General features: G+C 53.0%; 1 long non-coding RNA gene across 1 annotated transcript in view; it reads left to right on the top strand.

Moving 5' to 3' along the window:
• Nucleotides 1–2,116: 2,116 nt before the first annotated feature.
• LOC127480848 (uncharacterized) overlaps nucleotides 2,117–16,271 on the top strand; it is a 51,421-nt gene continuing 37,266 nt past the window's right edge. Inside the window, exon 1 of the long non-coding RNA XR_007908027.1 lies at nucleotides 2,117–2,296. This is a non-coding gene — a long non-coding RNA (uncharacterized LOC127480848). The remainder of the gene's footprint in view (nucleotides 2,297–16,271) is intronic.

Here is a 16,271-nt window from a genome sequence, read left to right as displayed (position 1 = left end):
CCAGTATGGGTCAATGGAATGGGGAGCAGGGTGGTGGGACCAGTAAGGACCAGTTAAGGGGGTTGGGGGCACTTCAGCATCTCCATCAAGGTCAGACCAGTACAGAGCAGCATAGACCAGTATAGATCGGTATAGACCAGTATAAACCAGTATGGACCAGTATAGACCAATATGGGTCACTGGAATGGGGAATGGGGCAGTGGGACCGATAAGGACCAGTTAAGGCGCTTGGGGGCACTTCAGCATCTCCATCAAGGTCAGACCATTATAGACCAGTATAGACCAGTGTAGACCAGTACAGACCAGTATAGACCAGTATAGACCAGTATAGACCAGTAAAAAACCAGTAAAAAACCAGTACGGACCAGTATGGACCAGTACAGGTCACTAGAACAGCGAGCAGGGTGGTGGGACCAGTAAGGACCAGTTAAGGGGGTTGGGGGCACTTCAGCATCTCCATCAAGGTCAGACCAGTACAGACCAGTATAAACCAGGGTAGAGCAGTATAAACCGATATAAACCAGTACGGGTCACTGAAACAGGGAATGGGGTGGTGGGATCAGTAAGGACCAGTTAAGGGGGTTGGGGGCGTTTCATTATCTCCGTCAAGGTCAGACCAGTACAGACCAGTATAAACCAGTATAGACCAGTATGGACTGGTATAGACCGGTATAGACCAGTATAAACCAGTACAGACCGGTACGGGTGATTGGAATGGGGAATGGGGCAGTGGGACCAGTAAGGACCAGTTAAGGGGGTTGGGGGCACTTCAGCATCTCCATCAAGGTCAGACCAGTACAGACCAGTATAAACCAGGGTAGAGCAGTATAAACCAGTATAAACCAGTACGGGTCCCTGGAACGGGGAATGGGGTGGTGGGACCAGTAAGAACCAGTTAAGGGGGTTGGGGGCACTTCAGCATCTCCATCAAGGTCAGGTCAGTATAAAGCAGTATAGACCCGTATAGACCAGTATGGGCCAGTATAAACCGGTATAAACCAGTATGGACCAGTACAGGTGACTGGAACGGGGAATGGGGCGGTGGGACCAGTAAGGACCAGTTAAGGGGGTTGGGGGCACTTCAGCATCTCCGTCAACGTCAGACCAGTACAGACCAGTATAGACCAGTATAGATTAGTATAAACCAGTATGGACCAGTATAGACCAATATAAACCAGTACGGGTCACTGGAACACGGAATGGGGTGGTGGGACCAGGAAGGACCAGTTAAGGGGGTTGGGGCACTTCAGCATCTCCATCAAGGTCAGACCAGTACAGACCAGTATAAACCAGGATAGACCAGTATAAGCCAGTATGGACCAGTACGGGTCACTGGAACGCGGAATGGGGTGGTGGGACCAGTAAGGACCAGTTAAGGCAGAACTCAGCTGGGACTTAGTGGTTTGGGGGTGGGCGTGTCCCTTCTTTAGGTGGGCGTGGTCTCTCCCTGGTGGGCGTGTCCCATCCCAAGGTGGCCATAGCCTCTGCAAGTGGGCGTGTCTTTTGCATCCTCTCCCCCTCCCTGAACTGGGAGCTCAACTGGGACTTACTGGGTTTTGGGTGGGCGTGTCCCCTCCCAATGATGGACCCACTTTCAGCCCCTCCCCCCACCTTTAAGGGCCCCCCCAAAGCCCCTCCCCCCCCCTTCCTGCACCTCCCCAACCCTCAGGGTCCCTCCTGTCCCTCCCCCACCCTCAGGGTCCCTTCCTTCCCCTCCCCCCAGTGAACCTGCTACCCCTCCCCCACTCTCAGGAGCCCTCCCTGCCCCTCCCCCACCTTCAGGGGCCCTCAGGACCCCTCCCCCAACCTCAGAGACTCTCCTGCCCCTCCCCCACCCTCGGGGAACTTCCTACCCTTCCCCCACCCTCAGGGACCCTCAGGGTCCCTCCTTCACTTTCGGGGTCCCTCCCTGCCCCTCCCCAATCTTCAGGACCCTCCTGCCCCTCCCCCCACCTCGGGGTCCCTCCTGCCCCTCCCCCACCCTCAGGGACCCGCCTACCCCTCCCCCACCCTCAGGGACGGTCCTGCCCTTCCCCCACCCTCAGGGAACCTCCTGCCCTTCCCCCACGCTCAAGGACCATCCTGCTCCATCCCCACCCTCAGTGTTCCCTCCTTCCCCTCCCCCCCCCACTGGGGCCGTTACTGGTCCCTTACTGGTCTGTACTGGGAAGGGAGAGGGGAGGGGCCGCCCCCTCGAGGCCCCTCCCCCCCAGTGATGTCACCGGGTCCCAAAAATAGCCCCGGGGGCCCAAACTGGAGGGGGGACCTGGAGCCGCTCCCAGTGTGACCAGTTCAGGTACTGGGAGGGACTGGGAGGGAACTGGGAGGGACTGGGAGGGACTGGGAGGGGGCAGGGCTTCCCCCCCTCCCCCCCCTCCGTGTCCTTGGGGTGACCTTGGGGAGGGAGGGGGATGGGCCACTCCCAGTGGCTCCCAGTAGCTCACAGTAACCCCAGTAATGCCTCCGGTATCTCCAGCGACCCCCCCAGTAACCCCAGTGACCCCCCAGTAGCTCCTAGTAGCTCCCAGTAACCCCGGTGTCTATCCCAGTAGCTCCCAGTAACCCTAGTGTCCATCCCAGTAACTCCCAGTAACCCCAGTGTCCACCCCAGTAGCTCCCAGTAACTCCCAGTAAGCCCCCCAGTAGCTCCCAGTAACTCCCAGTAACCCCAGTGACCCCCCCCAGTAGCTCCCAGTAACTCCAGTGTCCATTCCAGTAACCCCAGTGACCTCCCCAGTAGCTTCCAGTAGCTCCCAGTAACTCCCAGTGTCCCCCCCAGTGCTCCCAGTATGTCCCAGTTTAACCCAGTTCCCCCCCCCACCGTGGGCCCTGGGCCGGGTGGGGGAGGGGCGGGCTCACATTTCCATGGCAACATCCCTTTCCCTCTGGCCCAGTTTCTCCCAGTTCCTCCCAGTTTAACCCAGTTTTTCCACATTTTTCCCCATTTTTCCACATTTCCCCCTATTTTCCCCATTTTTCCCAGATTTTTCCCCCATTTTTCCCCATTTTCCTGAATTTTTCCCCATTTCTCCCCCATTTTCCAGATTTTTCCCATTTTCCCCCATTTTCCCAGATTTTTCCCCATTTTTTCCACATTTTTCCCACATTTTCCCAGATTTTCACACATTTTTCTCCAGATTTTCCCAGATTTTTTTTCCCATTTTTTCCACATTTTCCCCCATTTTTTCTCACATTTTCCCAGATTTGCCCAGATTTCTTCCCCCATTTTCCTGGATTTTTCCCAGAATTTCCCATATTTTCCCCATTTTTCCAAAATTTTTTTTATCTTTCCCCATTTTTCCCCATTTCCTGGATTTTCTCCCATTTTTTCCACATCTTCCCAGATTTTTCCTCATTTTTCCCAGATTTTCCCAAGATTTTTTCCCATTTTTTTAAATCTTTCCCCATTTTTCCCCATTTTCTGGGATTTTTTCCCATTTTTCTCCATTTTCCCCCATTTCCCCCAGAATTTCCAGCATTTCCCCCCCAGTTTGTCCCCATTTTCCCAGATTTCTCCCACATTTTCCCAGATTTTTCCCTATTTTTTCCCCATTTTCCCGGATTTTTCCCAGATTTTTCCTCCACTTTTCCCAGAATTTCCCACATTTTCCCAGATTTTTCCCACATTTTTTCCCATTTTTCCCACATTTTCTCAGATTTTTCTCCAGATTTTCTTCCAGATTTTCCCACATTTTCCCACATTTCCCCCCATTTTTCTTGATTTTTCCCGATTTTCCCCATTTTGCCGGATTTTTTTCAAATTTTTTCCCATTTTCACACATTTTTCCTCATTTTCCCCCATTTTTACAGATTTCTCCTCATTTTCCCCATTTTCCCACAGTTTTTCCCAATTTTTTCACATTTTCCCAGATTTTTCCCCATTTTCCCCAGATTTTTCCCCATTTTGCCCCCATTTTCTCGGATTTTTCCCCATTTTCCCACATTTTCCCAAATTTTTTCCCACATTTTCCCAGATTTTCTCCCTATTTCCCCAGATTTTTCCTCATTTTGCCCATTTTTTCCCAGATTTTTTCCCAATTATTTTCCCCATTTTCCCAGATTTCCCCCCTTTTTTTCCCACATTTCCCTGGATTTTTTCCCAATTTCCCCCCAGTTTCCATGATTTTTCCCACATTTTTTCCACATTTTCCCAGATTTTTCCTCATTTTCCCCCATTTTTCCCAGATTTTTCCCCATTTTTCTCACATTTTTTTCCCCATATTTCCAGATTTTCCCAGAATATTCCCCATTTTCCCCCCATTTTTTCCCTATTTTCCCAGATTTTTCCCATTTTTTCCCCTTTCCCCCCCATTTTTTCCACATTTTTCCCAGATTTTCTCCCATTTTCCCCAGAATTTCCCAGGTTTTTTCCCAATTTTTCCCCATTTTCCCAGTTTTTTCCCAATTTTTTCCCCATTTTCCCGGATTTTTTCTCCATTTCCCCCCATTTTCCCAGATTTTCCCCCCATTTTTCCCAGATTTTCCCAGATTTTCACACATTTTTCCCCATTTTCCCCCTTTTTTTCCTCATTTTTCCATATTTTCCCATATTTTTCCCCATTTTCCCCAGAATTTCCCACATTTTCCCCCATTTTTCCCCATTTCCCCGGATTTTTCTCACATTTTTCCCAGAATTTTCTGCAATTTCCACATTTTCCCACATTTTCCCACATTTTCCCACATTTTTCACCATTTTCCTGATTTTCCCCCCATTCTTCCCACATTTTCACAGATTTTTCTCCAGATTTCCCCCACATTTTTCTCCCATTTCCCCACATTTTCTTGGATTTTTGGGTCCCCAGTTTTCCAAATTTCCCAAATTTCCCCAGTGGGAAAAAATGGGGGGAAAAAACCAGGAATTTGGGGGAAAATGGGGAAAAATTGGGGAAAAAAGTGGGAAATTTGGTGAACACGAATGAAAAATTGGGAAAAATGGGGGAAAATTTGAGAAAAAAGTGGGAAATTTGGGGAAAATTGATAAAAATGGGGAAAAATGGGGGGAATTTAGGAAAACTGGGGGAAAATCCGGGAAAATGTGGAAAAACGGGGGAAATTTTGGGGAAAAAGTCAGAAATTTGGGGAGATGGGGGATTTTGAGGGGAAATGGAGGGAAAACTGGGAAAAAAGTAAGAAATTTGGGGAAAACAGGTGAAAAATCAGGAAAAATGGGGGATAATTGGGAAAAATTAGGGGAAATTTAGGAAAAAATTGGGAAAAAATGGCGGAATTTGGGGAAAATGGGGAAATTTGGGAAAAATGGGGTGAATTGAGAAAAAAATGGGGGAATTTGGGTAAAATTGGATGAAAAATTGGGGAAAGTTGGGAAAAATGGGGGGAAATTTGGGGAAAATGGGAAAAAATGGGGGAAATTTGAAAACAATGGAAGGAATTTGGAAAACAAATGGGGAAAAATTGAGAAAAATGGGGAAATTTGGGAAAAATGGGGGAAATGGGGGGAAAATTGGGGAAAGAGTGGGAAATTTGGGAGAAATGGATGAAAAACTGGGAAAAATGAGGGGAAATTTGGGAAAAACTTGGGTGTCCCCACCAGGTTCGGCCCCGCCATGGTCCCGATAGCCCCGGGATCAGGTGAGACCCCTACCCCATGCCCTGACCCCTCCCCCTCCCCGAGGTCACTGCCCTGACCCCCCGAGTCCAGGCTGTGACCCCTCCCCCACCCCGTGGCCGCTCCCACACTTTATGGCTCCTTCCCCATTCTGTGGCCCCTACCCCATTCTGTAGCCCCTACCCCACTCTGTGACCCCTCTCCCACTTCATGGCCCCTCCCCCACTCTCTGGCCCCTCCCCCACTCTATGGCCCCTCATCCACTTTATGGCCCCTCCCCCACTCTGTGGCTCCTCCCCCACTCTGTGACCCCTCCCCCATTCTGTGACCCCTCTCCCACTCGGTGGCCCCTCCCCCACTTTACGGCCTCTCCCCCACTCTGTGACCCCTCCCCCACCGACAGCTTCTCCCTGCAGAGAGAACAGCCAACACACTATTTCACTTCTCACTTTAACAAAGCTCTTTTCGCCGTCAAGCCCCTCAAAGGCGCCAAGGCCACATAGGAGGCCACACACAAACAGTACTCCTCTTCCCACTTGACTACACCTTCTCCCTCACTGTTCTACAGGGAACACCAGGAATCTGCTCGCAGAGGCCTCTCGTTTCCCATCAGTAGCTCAGCACAAGGAGTTAAAGGAGCTCAAGCCTTAGGCCACAAGAGCTGACAGCGAGGAAACTTTGGGAGCAAACTAATGCTGCTAACACGGACCCAGCTGAATCCAGCACACAATCACAGAATCCAAGAGTCCTTCAGCTTGGAAAAGACCTCCAAGCTCACTGAGTCTTGTGCAGCCCCTCCCCGACCGCCTGCAGGGACTGGATGATGCTTTGCACAAGCACCTAAAGGAATGTTGTGAAAGCCATGGCCTGCAGGAGGACACAGAGAAGGGCTTGGTTGGGGCTGGGAAGGAGCGAGCTGGCGCTGGGGGAGTGGGGATGGAGCCTCGGGGATGTGGCGCAGCAAGGACAGGGGCCCAGGCAGCTGGCAGGCGGCAAGGCCTCACCCCCTGCCCCAGCAGCAGCACCGGGCCCTGCCCAAGGGTCGGGAGGGGCCCCGGAGTCCTGAAGAGTGTTTGGGGGTCCCCAGGAGGGAGTCTGGGGGTCTGAGGTGGTCCCAGGAGATTTTCAAGGGTTAAGGGGATGCACAGGAGATTTGGGGGAGGAGGGGGAAAGGCGGAGGGTCCCCAGGATTCTTGGGGGGATCTGGGCAGTTCCTGAGAGTCTTGGGGGAGATTCGGAGGGGTCACCAGGAGCCCCCGGACCCCCTGAACTCACCCCACACCACCATGGCCTCGTTGGGGCCGCACGTGAAAAACAGCGCGGCGGGGGGAGACCCTGGGGCCGGGATCGATCGGGACCAATCGGGTTCAATCCCGATCCTCCCCTCCTCCGCCATCACCGCCCCGCTCCCGGCAGCCCCCGCGGAAGTTTCGACGTTCTATTGGGTGACTCACCGGCACAAGGACAGGGGCCCAGCAGAATTTGGCAATGACGTCATTCCAGCAGAGCCGTTCTATTGGCTGCGACCCACGAGGGAGCCCCAAAACCTGTTCATGGCTTGGGGGGGAAGGACAGCCGGCACGGCCGGGAACGGGGGTGCAGAGGGTGTTCAAGTGCCCAGGAAAGGGGCAAAAAACTTTCCCCTCTCCCTCCCAGTGCCCCCTCAGCCCATCCCGGTCTCTCCCCTGCTCTCCCAGTGCCCCCGTCCATCGAGGTCCCAGCCCGGCCCTGCCCCCTGCTCTGCTCCGGCCTGGATTTCTCCCCTGCAGGGGCAGCTGAGGCGGCTCCAGGGCGGGCGGGAGCTTTCGGGGCAGGGGTGGCTCCTGACATGCTGCTGGAACCGCCCCTGCCTGGGCGGGCCCGTCAGCCTGGGGCACCTCCTCACCCGAGCCTGGGGGACGGGCCGGCAATTGGGAGGGGCTTTGGGAAGGAATGGGGAGGCTGAGAAGGGGTTGGAGGTCGTGGGGGTAAGTGGGAAGGTGTTTGGGGGAGTTTGGGGGTTTGGGAGGGAGGTTGGGGAGATTGGGGCAGCTGTGAGGGGTTTTGGGGAATCGTCGGGGATGTGGGAAGGAACTGGGAGAGAGTTTGGGGGCATACTCAAGGGGAAGGGGGCAACTAGGAGAGAGTTTGAAAGGCCCTGGGAGGGCTGGAGGTAACTGGGAGGGGTTTGGGGGCATCTTGTGGGTTTTTGTGGGTCTGGGAGGCAGTCTGGGGGCCTCGGAGGGTTTAAGGGGAAGTTGGGAGTGTCCTGTGGGACCGGGATGGGATTTGAGGGTTCCTGGAGGGGCTGGGAGGGCTTTATGCCTTTATACTGCGGGCATCGTCTAGTATTGATGGGGGTAATCCGTGAGCTGACTGTTTCATAATCATCCAAATTTTAACAAGACTTTGAAGGTGGTCAACCTCAGTTTGAAGCAGCTCATTTTTAGCAACAAATTTATCCGATTTTTCTCCTGTTTCCCTCTCAAAGGCTAACGATGACTTCAACACCACATTTTCTGATTTCAAAACAGTAGACTCAACATCAGAAATCCATTCATGACTTCCCTGTCACCACTCCATCCGAATGTCTGTGCACTCACTGTGACCTGAGAGAAACCTGCCTGTTTGTAGTGCACTGACTGGGCAACTTTTCTTTTTGCAGCTGGAAAAGGGCAGATAAAGAAAAAACAGATGGGTCCAGCAGAAGTGATGCTGCTTCTGTCAAAAGCAGAGCAGAGGCCGAAAGCACTTTAGGAAGTTGCTTACAGAAGCACTTGTGCATTCCAAGTTACAGCTCAGGAGTCTCAGTGACTTGTCCAACATGGGAGCTCCTTTTCCATTTCTCAACCCCCAGATTCCTCAGGAGTAGGAAACTGAAAACACTGACTCAGAAAAACTCCATTCCTTCCTAATAATTGTGCTTTGTCCTTCCCATTTGACAGTGCTCTTGGAAATGTGCTGGTGTGATCTGGATCTGGGAGCAACCCTGACCTCCCACAGCCCTGACCACACACACCTCATCCAACGGCAGGAAGAACCTGCCTGGCTCCTGCTGGGGTTCTCACCACCCACCGACAGCTTCTCCCTGCAGAGGGGTGGGCAACTACCCAGGCAGGATGAGACCTGACCCCAGCAGGCAGCAAAGTCCGTGCCCTGGCACAAAGAACCCCGGAGCACAGGGACCCTGCTCTGCAGGACAGCCCCGGGCATCCCTGGCTGCACCCCCACCTTCCCACCCCGCAGTCATCCCTGGGAGAAGGAGCCCACCTGCGCTGTCCCTCTGACGGTGCTGCAGGGAAGGCCTGCCCTGGAGAACATCCTCCTGTGGCGCAACAGAGAAACTGGGAGAGTCCTGACAGATGTGCAAGGCTGTGGGATGTGGTAGCTTTAGGAGATTCCTCCAGGAACACAAGCGACATTGCCCTGCACCTGTAGACTCACACTGCAGAGGAGTGTGAAGTTGTGTCCCCAAGTTGTGTCTCAGCTGAACACCTCCCATCTTTCTGCTGCCTTTAACCTCCCTTTGCCTTTCTTCTCTTCTCTCGTGCCTACAGGCAGTGCCCTCGGCCCTGCTGGGCTGTGCAGAGGAGCTACTCCTGGGCAGAGCTGTCTCTCTGCAGTGCTGCCCGCTTGCCAGGATTTCCCTGTGTGCCAGGAGCCCGACCCAGCTGAGCAGCACAGCAAGAGCCAAAGGCAACCCTTTGTCTGCCCCTCTGGGTTCCCCACAGGTGTCCCTGGGGCTCCAGGGGAACCTGCTGTGGAACAGACTGAAGGAAACAATGATGTTCCCTCTTCTCCCCTCTTCAGTGACACTTCTTTCCAGCAGTGACACTTCTTTCCAGCAGTGACATTTCTCCTCTTAGAAAATTACCAGGGTATGATGATCACCTTTTCTAGTTTCATCATTACACAGGACACCAGGAGGGTGACAGCAAAGGATCTGGTAACTCCCTGGCACAGCGGGGGTTTTCCTGGAGTCACACAGAGAAATGTGTCAGGGCTCTGCGAGGTGTCCAGCCCTGAGCTGGACTGATGCACACACGGGGGTGTTCAGAGACACGAGTCCTTCCCTGGCACACACACAGGCAGTTCATTGCAGCAGGGGCAGTGTCTCCCTGGGCTCCTGCTACCACTCCCAGAGCCTGGAGCCACCTCAGCCCTGTAATGCTCCCACCCTGCACACTCCTACACTTCAGATGAACATTGGGGTTTTCTAGTCACTGGAACTGCCCAGACCAGCCCCTCCCTGGTCCCCCCATCTCCCTACCCCGCCCCAGCCCAGCAGAGCAGCACAGTCGTTTCTGGTCCTGCAGCAAGAAAGGGAGGCAATAGAGGACAGGGACAGTGACTGCATGTCTGGACTGCTCAGGAGATCATCAGCTCAGGCGGCAGCTCCTGCAGCCCCAGGGCCAGACCTGCTTCCCAGTGGCCCAGGCAACTGCTGCCACGTGGGCACAAGCTCTTCTGCCCAGGAGGGTCCTGTAGTGAAGGACTTTGCAGATGGCCACGTAGCGGTCATAGGACATGATGGTGAGAAGGGCAAGCTCCGCTGTGATCAAGAAGAAAAGCAAAAAACACCTGTGCAGCTCATCCTGAGTAGGACATGCCCCTGGTGTTCCAGAGGGAATTGGCCATGGCTTTGGGGAGAGTGGTGCAGAGGCAGCCCGGGGGTGTGAGGGAGAGGTGGAGCAGGAAGAAGTCCCTGGGGGGTGTGCAGGTGGTGGTGGCAGGCTACGGCGCTGAGGATGAGGCCGTTGCCCAGGAGGGCAGCCAGGGAGATGCCCAGGAAGAAGCAGAAGTGCAAGAGCTGCAACCCGGAGGAGGAAGTGGGGGATGGAGCTGCTGTTGGCCATGAGCTTCCTCCGGGCATCAGGAAATGTCCAAGGAGGAAAAGGCAGTGAAAACTTTGGGACAGGTTTCCTAGATCAAACCCATGAATTCCTCTGAGCATCTACCCTCATCCCAAGTATCTGCAGTCACACATATATAGATTCTGGACTGTAGAAGACAGGCTTAGCATGACTTTAAGATGATTTCTTCTCAATTTTTTGATTTATTTTTCTACTGCCAGGTCTGAGAGGGGCATCGTGGAACCAAAGGAACCCTGAGACATTTCAGAATCCCACATGTGTTGGGTCTGTCTGAGCTGGAGTTCATTTTCTCACTGCAGGCGTCACAGTGCTGTGCTTTGCATTGGGAGCTACAAAGGGGTTAATCGCACCAGTGCTTTGGCAACTGCTGAGCAGGGCTGGTGCAGCATCTGCATTGTCGGCTTCGTCCCCTGAATCAGGGGCAAGATCATGGGAGGCGATACAGACGGGTCAGTTGAGCCAAATGGACCAAAGGGACATTGCAGAATATATGGCGTCAGCTCAGCTACAAGAGCTCAGGAAAGGAACAGGAAAGGGGGAAAATCCATTTTTTTACAATACATGCCTTCTGAGCGGCTTCTCTGTGTGGTGAAGCCCTGCTTCCCATGAAGTGGCCAGGTATCGCTGCTGACAGGAAGTAGAGAGAAAATCTTTTTATTTTCCTCTTCACTTATGCATGCGCAAACTTTGGCTTTTGCTTTAGTAAAGTGCCTGATCTCAAGGTAGAAATAATTTTCCATCTTATTCTGTCTCTTCTGTCTGGCTGGGAAGGGCAGCAATAGAGCAGCTTGGTGGGCACCTGGCATCCAGGTAAGGTCAACCCACTGCAACATTGCAGGGTCTCATGGAACCAAAGGACTGCTGGGAGACTGGGGGAACTCACGGAATCAAGTGGCCGTCGTGGCACTGCCCTGCATCATAGAAGCAAATGTTCCCTGGGAAACTACAGAAACCAGGGACTTAAGGGACATCATTGGGATGTGCGGGACCTCATGGAATTAAACAAACCGTGGGATGTCTTTGGAACTTCATGGAATCAAAGGGATAAAACAAAAGAATTAAACCCCATGACCAGAAACCATTGGATCGAACATTTCTTTAATATGCCAGCTGGGGATTCATGGGGGTACTCTGCCATGCATGAATCAAAGAATCAGTATAAATTTCGGAGTATAAATACAGTGATACTTGAAAGACCCTCCCCTTCACAAGCAGTCCAAAATTCTCTTCTGATTTTAGGGTCAAATAGCCTCTTGGATTTTATTCGTGGAGCAAGACTGCCATCTAGCGTCCATTTCTTCTGGGAGGGGCAGTCATTTTCACAGAGTGGTCTTCTTCCTTAGCAGGCCTCGTAGCATCTCTGATTGATCTATCCGACCCCTAACCCCTAAACTAAATGCTTTAGGACCAGCTAAGACGTGTCTTAGAACTTCCCATTTGCTTAAACAATGTATAATTGACTTTCTTCTTAACAGAACAATCTCTTATTAAACAAGTTTTCTGAGGCCTGTAAGCTAATTTCTTGAAGATGGGCATATGATACACTCTCTATTAGTTTCCATGTATCATCTACATTCTCTCTCCTACAACTAATTGTAGTCTTAAAAGAAAAGAAAAGACTGCTACCATGCCAAGAAAGCAAACCCCTTTGTTGATTAGGATTTTTATCTAAGAAAAACTTCTGATTTATGAAGCCATTAAGGATGGAGATCCTCTCTCATTTCAGTGCCATTGTGACAATATGGGGCCTCATGTAACACATGGAACAGAGAACACTGCACATTCCCAAGCAATCAAGGGGCCATTGTAACACTCCAGGGCCTCATGGAAGACGGAGGCCCCGCAGAGAGACCTCAAATCAGAGGTTTGGGCAATCCTCAACCAGAGGAAGTTCAACAAGGGCAAGTGCCAGATTCTGTCCCTGTGATGGGGCAACCCCGAATGTCCGGACAGACTGGGAATGATATTCTCCATAGCAGCGCTGGAAAATGGCCTCTGGGGTCCTGGTGGATGGCCAGTTGGCCAAGAGTCAGTGGTGCTCTGGCGGGGGCTCACTGCTCGGTCACAGGAGGGTTTTCAGGCACACGAGTCCTTTGCTTGCACACAGACACAGACAGTTCATGGCAACAGGGGCAGTATCTCCTGGGGTTCCTGCTGCCACGCCAGGAGCCTGGATGCACCTAAGCCCTTGTGGGGTGCCACCTGCTCTGCCACTATCTGAGATGGCCCACCGCCTGAGAGATGGAAACGCAGAGCTCTGTCCAAGAGAAGCACATCCCAGAGCTGCACGCATGGGCTTTGCCGGGATTTAGAACCGTAAATGCAATGTGACACCGAGACACTCTTTGTCCCACATAACTTCAAGGTCTCCCCAGGAGGTTGATGGCAATTGTTCTTGCTCAGGGTCATCTCCCCACACCAACAGCAGGTGTGTGCTCAAGACTTGTCTGTGCAATGCAAACAGATACACGCTGTCTAGTTCTTCCGGTCTCTCCAAGGAAGGCAAAAGAATCTCTGTGTGCCGGGTGAGAAGCCAGTGCTGGAAGTTGTGGTTCTATTGTGAGTGCCAAGAGCGGATGGCAGGTCTGTGATGAATGCCCTGAGGAGATGACCTGGGTTTTCCAGTGCACATGGCAATAGATCACACCCTGCTTTGGTGGTCATTTATGTCCTACGGAGGTGACAGAGATGGGAAAGAGAATGAAATTTTTGAATGTGCCTCTGAGTGCCCCTCAACCTGCTGCAAATGTGCAGATTCCAGTACCTCCAGTTCAGGTGTGAGAGGTTGTTCCCTGGTCCTCTGAGCAAGAAGAGCTGGACGAGGGACACAGCAGAACTCACTTACTGAGACTACATCTCCATGAATCCCAAAGCAAGTGCGAGGGGTTATGCCACGTCCGAGTTTTCTCAGGGGAAGGTGTTTCTCCCATGCATTGCCTCCCCGTGGCACTGGTGCCACAGCCCCCGACAAAACCACAAGTGGTCTTTGTCCCTAGCAAAAGTGCTCCTGCTGCTAGCAGGGATGTTCCACGGGAAAGGCCAGGAGAGGTTGAGCCGGGAGGGCACTGAGCCCGGAGGGATGTTCTGCCTCTCGTGCCCCTCGACCATTCTCTCAAGCGCTTGCCCTGGAGGACAATTCAGGAGTCTCCACGTGCCAAAAGAGAGATGTGAGGGAAGAGACGATGGCGGTGTAAGAAGCACATGGCCTGTCAATCTGAAGATCCTCAATACCAAACACCACCCCTGCCACCCAGCCCGGCCCCGCCGGTTCTAGGGTGCAGAGCACAAACCGCTGCCGCACTGCCGCCGCTGTCGCCTGGCCTCCGCCTCCAACCAGCACCCGAGGAGAGCCCGAGAGGCGCCGGCGCCTGTCCCAGCCCCGGGGCGGATTTGTCGGAGGAGGACAGGGGAGGAGGCGGAGAGGAGGCGGCCCACCAGGAGCAGAGAGTCGAGGCTGGCGGGGGCAGCGAGGCGCCGGGAAGCGGATCGGCGGCTGCGGCGCTGTCGGGGAGCGGGGCTGGTGTCGCTGGCCGCGGTTTTGATCTGTGCGCAGGGCTGGTGGCCGGAGACCGTATCCATTCCTACCGGCAGCTCCCGGGTCACAGCCCGGAGCTCCTCGTACGCGCTGCTAAATTGTCCAGAGAGCTGCGGGTGCCAACGGGGTGGCTGTTGGTGACGGGAGACGGTCTTTCCACCGTCCTCTGGCTCTCCGGACCCCATCATGGGAACGCGGCTCTGTATTCCTGGGCCCTGGCGGACACGGACTCATTGACACTGTCGTCTTCAGAGATTTCAGGGGATTCTCTTAGAAACAAAACTCGGTTAATTGGTTCTACAGCAGAGCAAATTAGCACCCCTATAAAAACATGGCTTTTCATTCCTACACAGAGCGCAGGCTTGCGACAGAATGCCTGAGTGCAAAGTGATTTATACAGCACAGGGCAGCGCAAATCTGGGCATCCTGCAGTCAGCTGCCATGTGTGTCCCTAGCTTCTCTTGAGGCATCGTCTCCTGGTTACTCTGATCCACTCCAGGCAGGAGCCGCGATTCTCTGGTTCATGAAGATCTTTCTCTTTGGATAGCAGGAGGGGTTCTTGCCTTGCCTAGAGTGTGGTAAAGACAGAGAGTAAGGGTCCGCAAGATTTGGAGTGTCACTCGTCAAGGATCTGGACACTACATCTCGGACGTGTTCTGAAGAAGCTGTGAAGGCAGACGGTGCGAAGGAGCGAGGTGCAACCAAGCCAGACCAAGTGTTAGAGGTGGTGAGAGAGGAAAGCAAAGCAGTAAGAAAGGAAAAACCTCCAGCCATGTGGCCCTGGCCTCAGGAAGGATGGTTGCAGGACCATCCTTCATTAGCCTCTCAGTAAAAATGCAGAATTCTCAGCTTCCTCTAAATGTGTTCTCTCTCCTCTGATACTTAAGATGGTAGAAAATTTTCAGGAGCACACAGGCATAAGGAGGGTGAAATCGATAATGCTCTTCCACCTGGGAAGCATGTGAAGACCTCTGTTTCCTGTGGTGTGATGGGTGCCTGGGATCCCTCTGGACTTGGTTTAGGGAAGGGACTGTGTGTAAGGGTCTCCATCTGCCAAACCCCCAGACCTTCAACTGCCCTGGGTGGGCCAGGGCTCTCCTAGCCCCACCACTCGCAAGCAGCACTCTGGTAGTTGCCCCATGTGCTCCCTGCATGTGCGTCAGGGTCTTCATCCTGTTCCCTGCTCATCCCTCAGTACATTCCCTAGGGCATATGCTCTCCTTGCCATCACTGGAGCTGGGATATCCAGCAGCCCTGCTGGAGCCACGTTCCTCTCAGACTTTGTGTTTTCGCAGAAGGGAAAGGCAAATCTAGAGACACCGGGTTGTTGCCCAGCAGGGCTCATCTCCCTTTCCCGGGGAGCTGGGAGAGAGGCATTCTTCCCAGGCAGATGAAGAAGGACTGGGGAAAAGCCATAGAAGCAGAGGAGACACGTGTTCCCCGAGGGAGCTGCAAGCAACCCAGAGAGCTGAGGACAGCACGGGAAGATGTGAAAGGTGCAGAAGGGCAGAAGCCCGGAGCTCCCAAAAGCACATCAGTGGGTGTGCAGCAGAGCAGGCGATTGCAACTGGGGAGGGGAGGACTGCACTGCGAGCTGACCGGGGACAATCTCTGCCCATGAGTGAGACCCCAGAGCCAGGCAATGCTCAGAATGCCATCGACTGGGGGAACCAGACGGGTTGTTGCTTGGGGAGGGAGAAACCCAAAGAGAGCATTTGAGGTACTGAAAGTACAGTTCATTTCTCGACCCTCCTGCTTCCTTTGCTCCCCCTCTAAGAGATTCGTTTCTGGCAGCTCTCTTTTCTCGGCACAGGGTGGAGATTTCTGACACTCTCGGCAAACAGGCAGGTTCGTCTCAGCATGAATTTTGGCTACAGCGTCGTCACTTTCTGCCTGGTACACCTCCTCTCTATATCCCAGCTTTTCATAAATGCATTCTTTTTCCTCCCAGGAAATAGTCAACTGCCTTTTCAGGCCCCGTGGGGGGAATACAACTGAAAAGAGAAACATCGCTGCAGATCATGTACTTGCTGTCTTTCATGTGTTCACTCCAGGTGATCTTACTTCTCTAAAGAAATAAAGAGGGAAAGAAGAGAAAGCTCAGGCCTCCTTCTCTCTCTCTGCTCGCCACTTCAACTTCGCTATCCCTCTCCGTCTGTCCTCTCCTCCACATGCTGCCACCAAAAGATATCTTGGCTCTCTCTGCAGTCACACATTTCTCCTTTTCTAAAGAAAATCAGGAGATCATTCCAAAGTTGCTCCAGGTCTATCAAACTCTTATCTCACTAACTTTATTAATGCATCCCTTTCAACCTGC

The sequence above is a fragment of the Manacus candei genome, unplaced genomic scaffold (assembly GCF_025592945.1).
Source record: "Manacus candei isolate 608988 ecotype Guabito, Panama unplaced genomic scaffold, ASM2559294v1 h1tg000006l, whole genome shotgun sequence".
Classification (NCBI taxonomy): Eukaryota; Metazoa; Chordata; class Aves; order Passeriformes; family Pipridae; genus Manacus; species Manacus candei.
The sequence above is the reverse complement of the archived record's forward strand: the minus strand, read 5'-3'. Positions and strand labels throughout refer to the sequence as shown.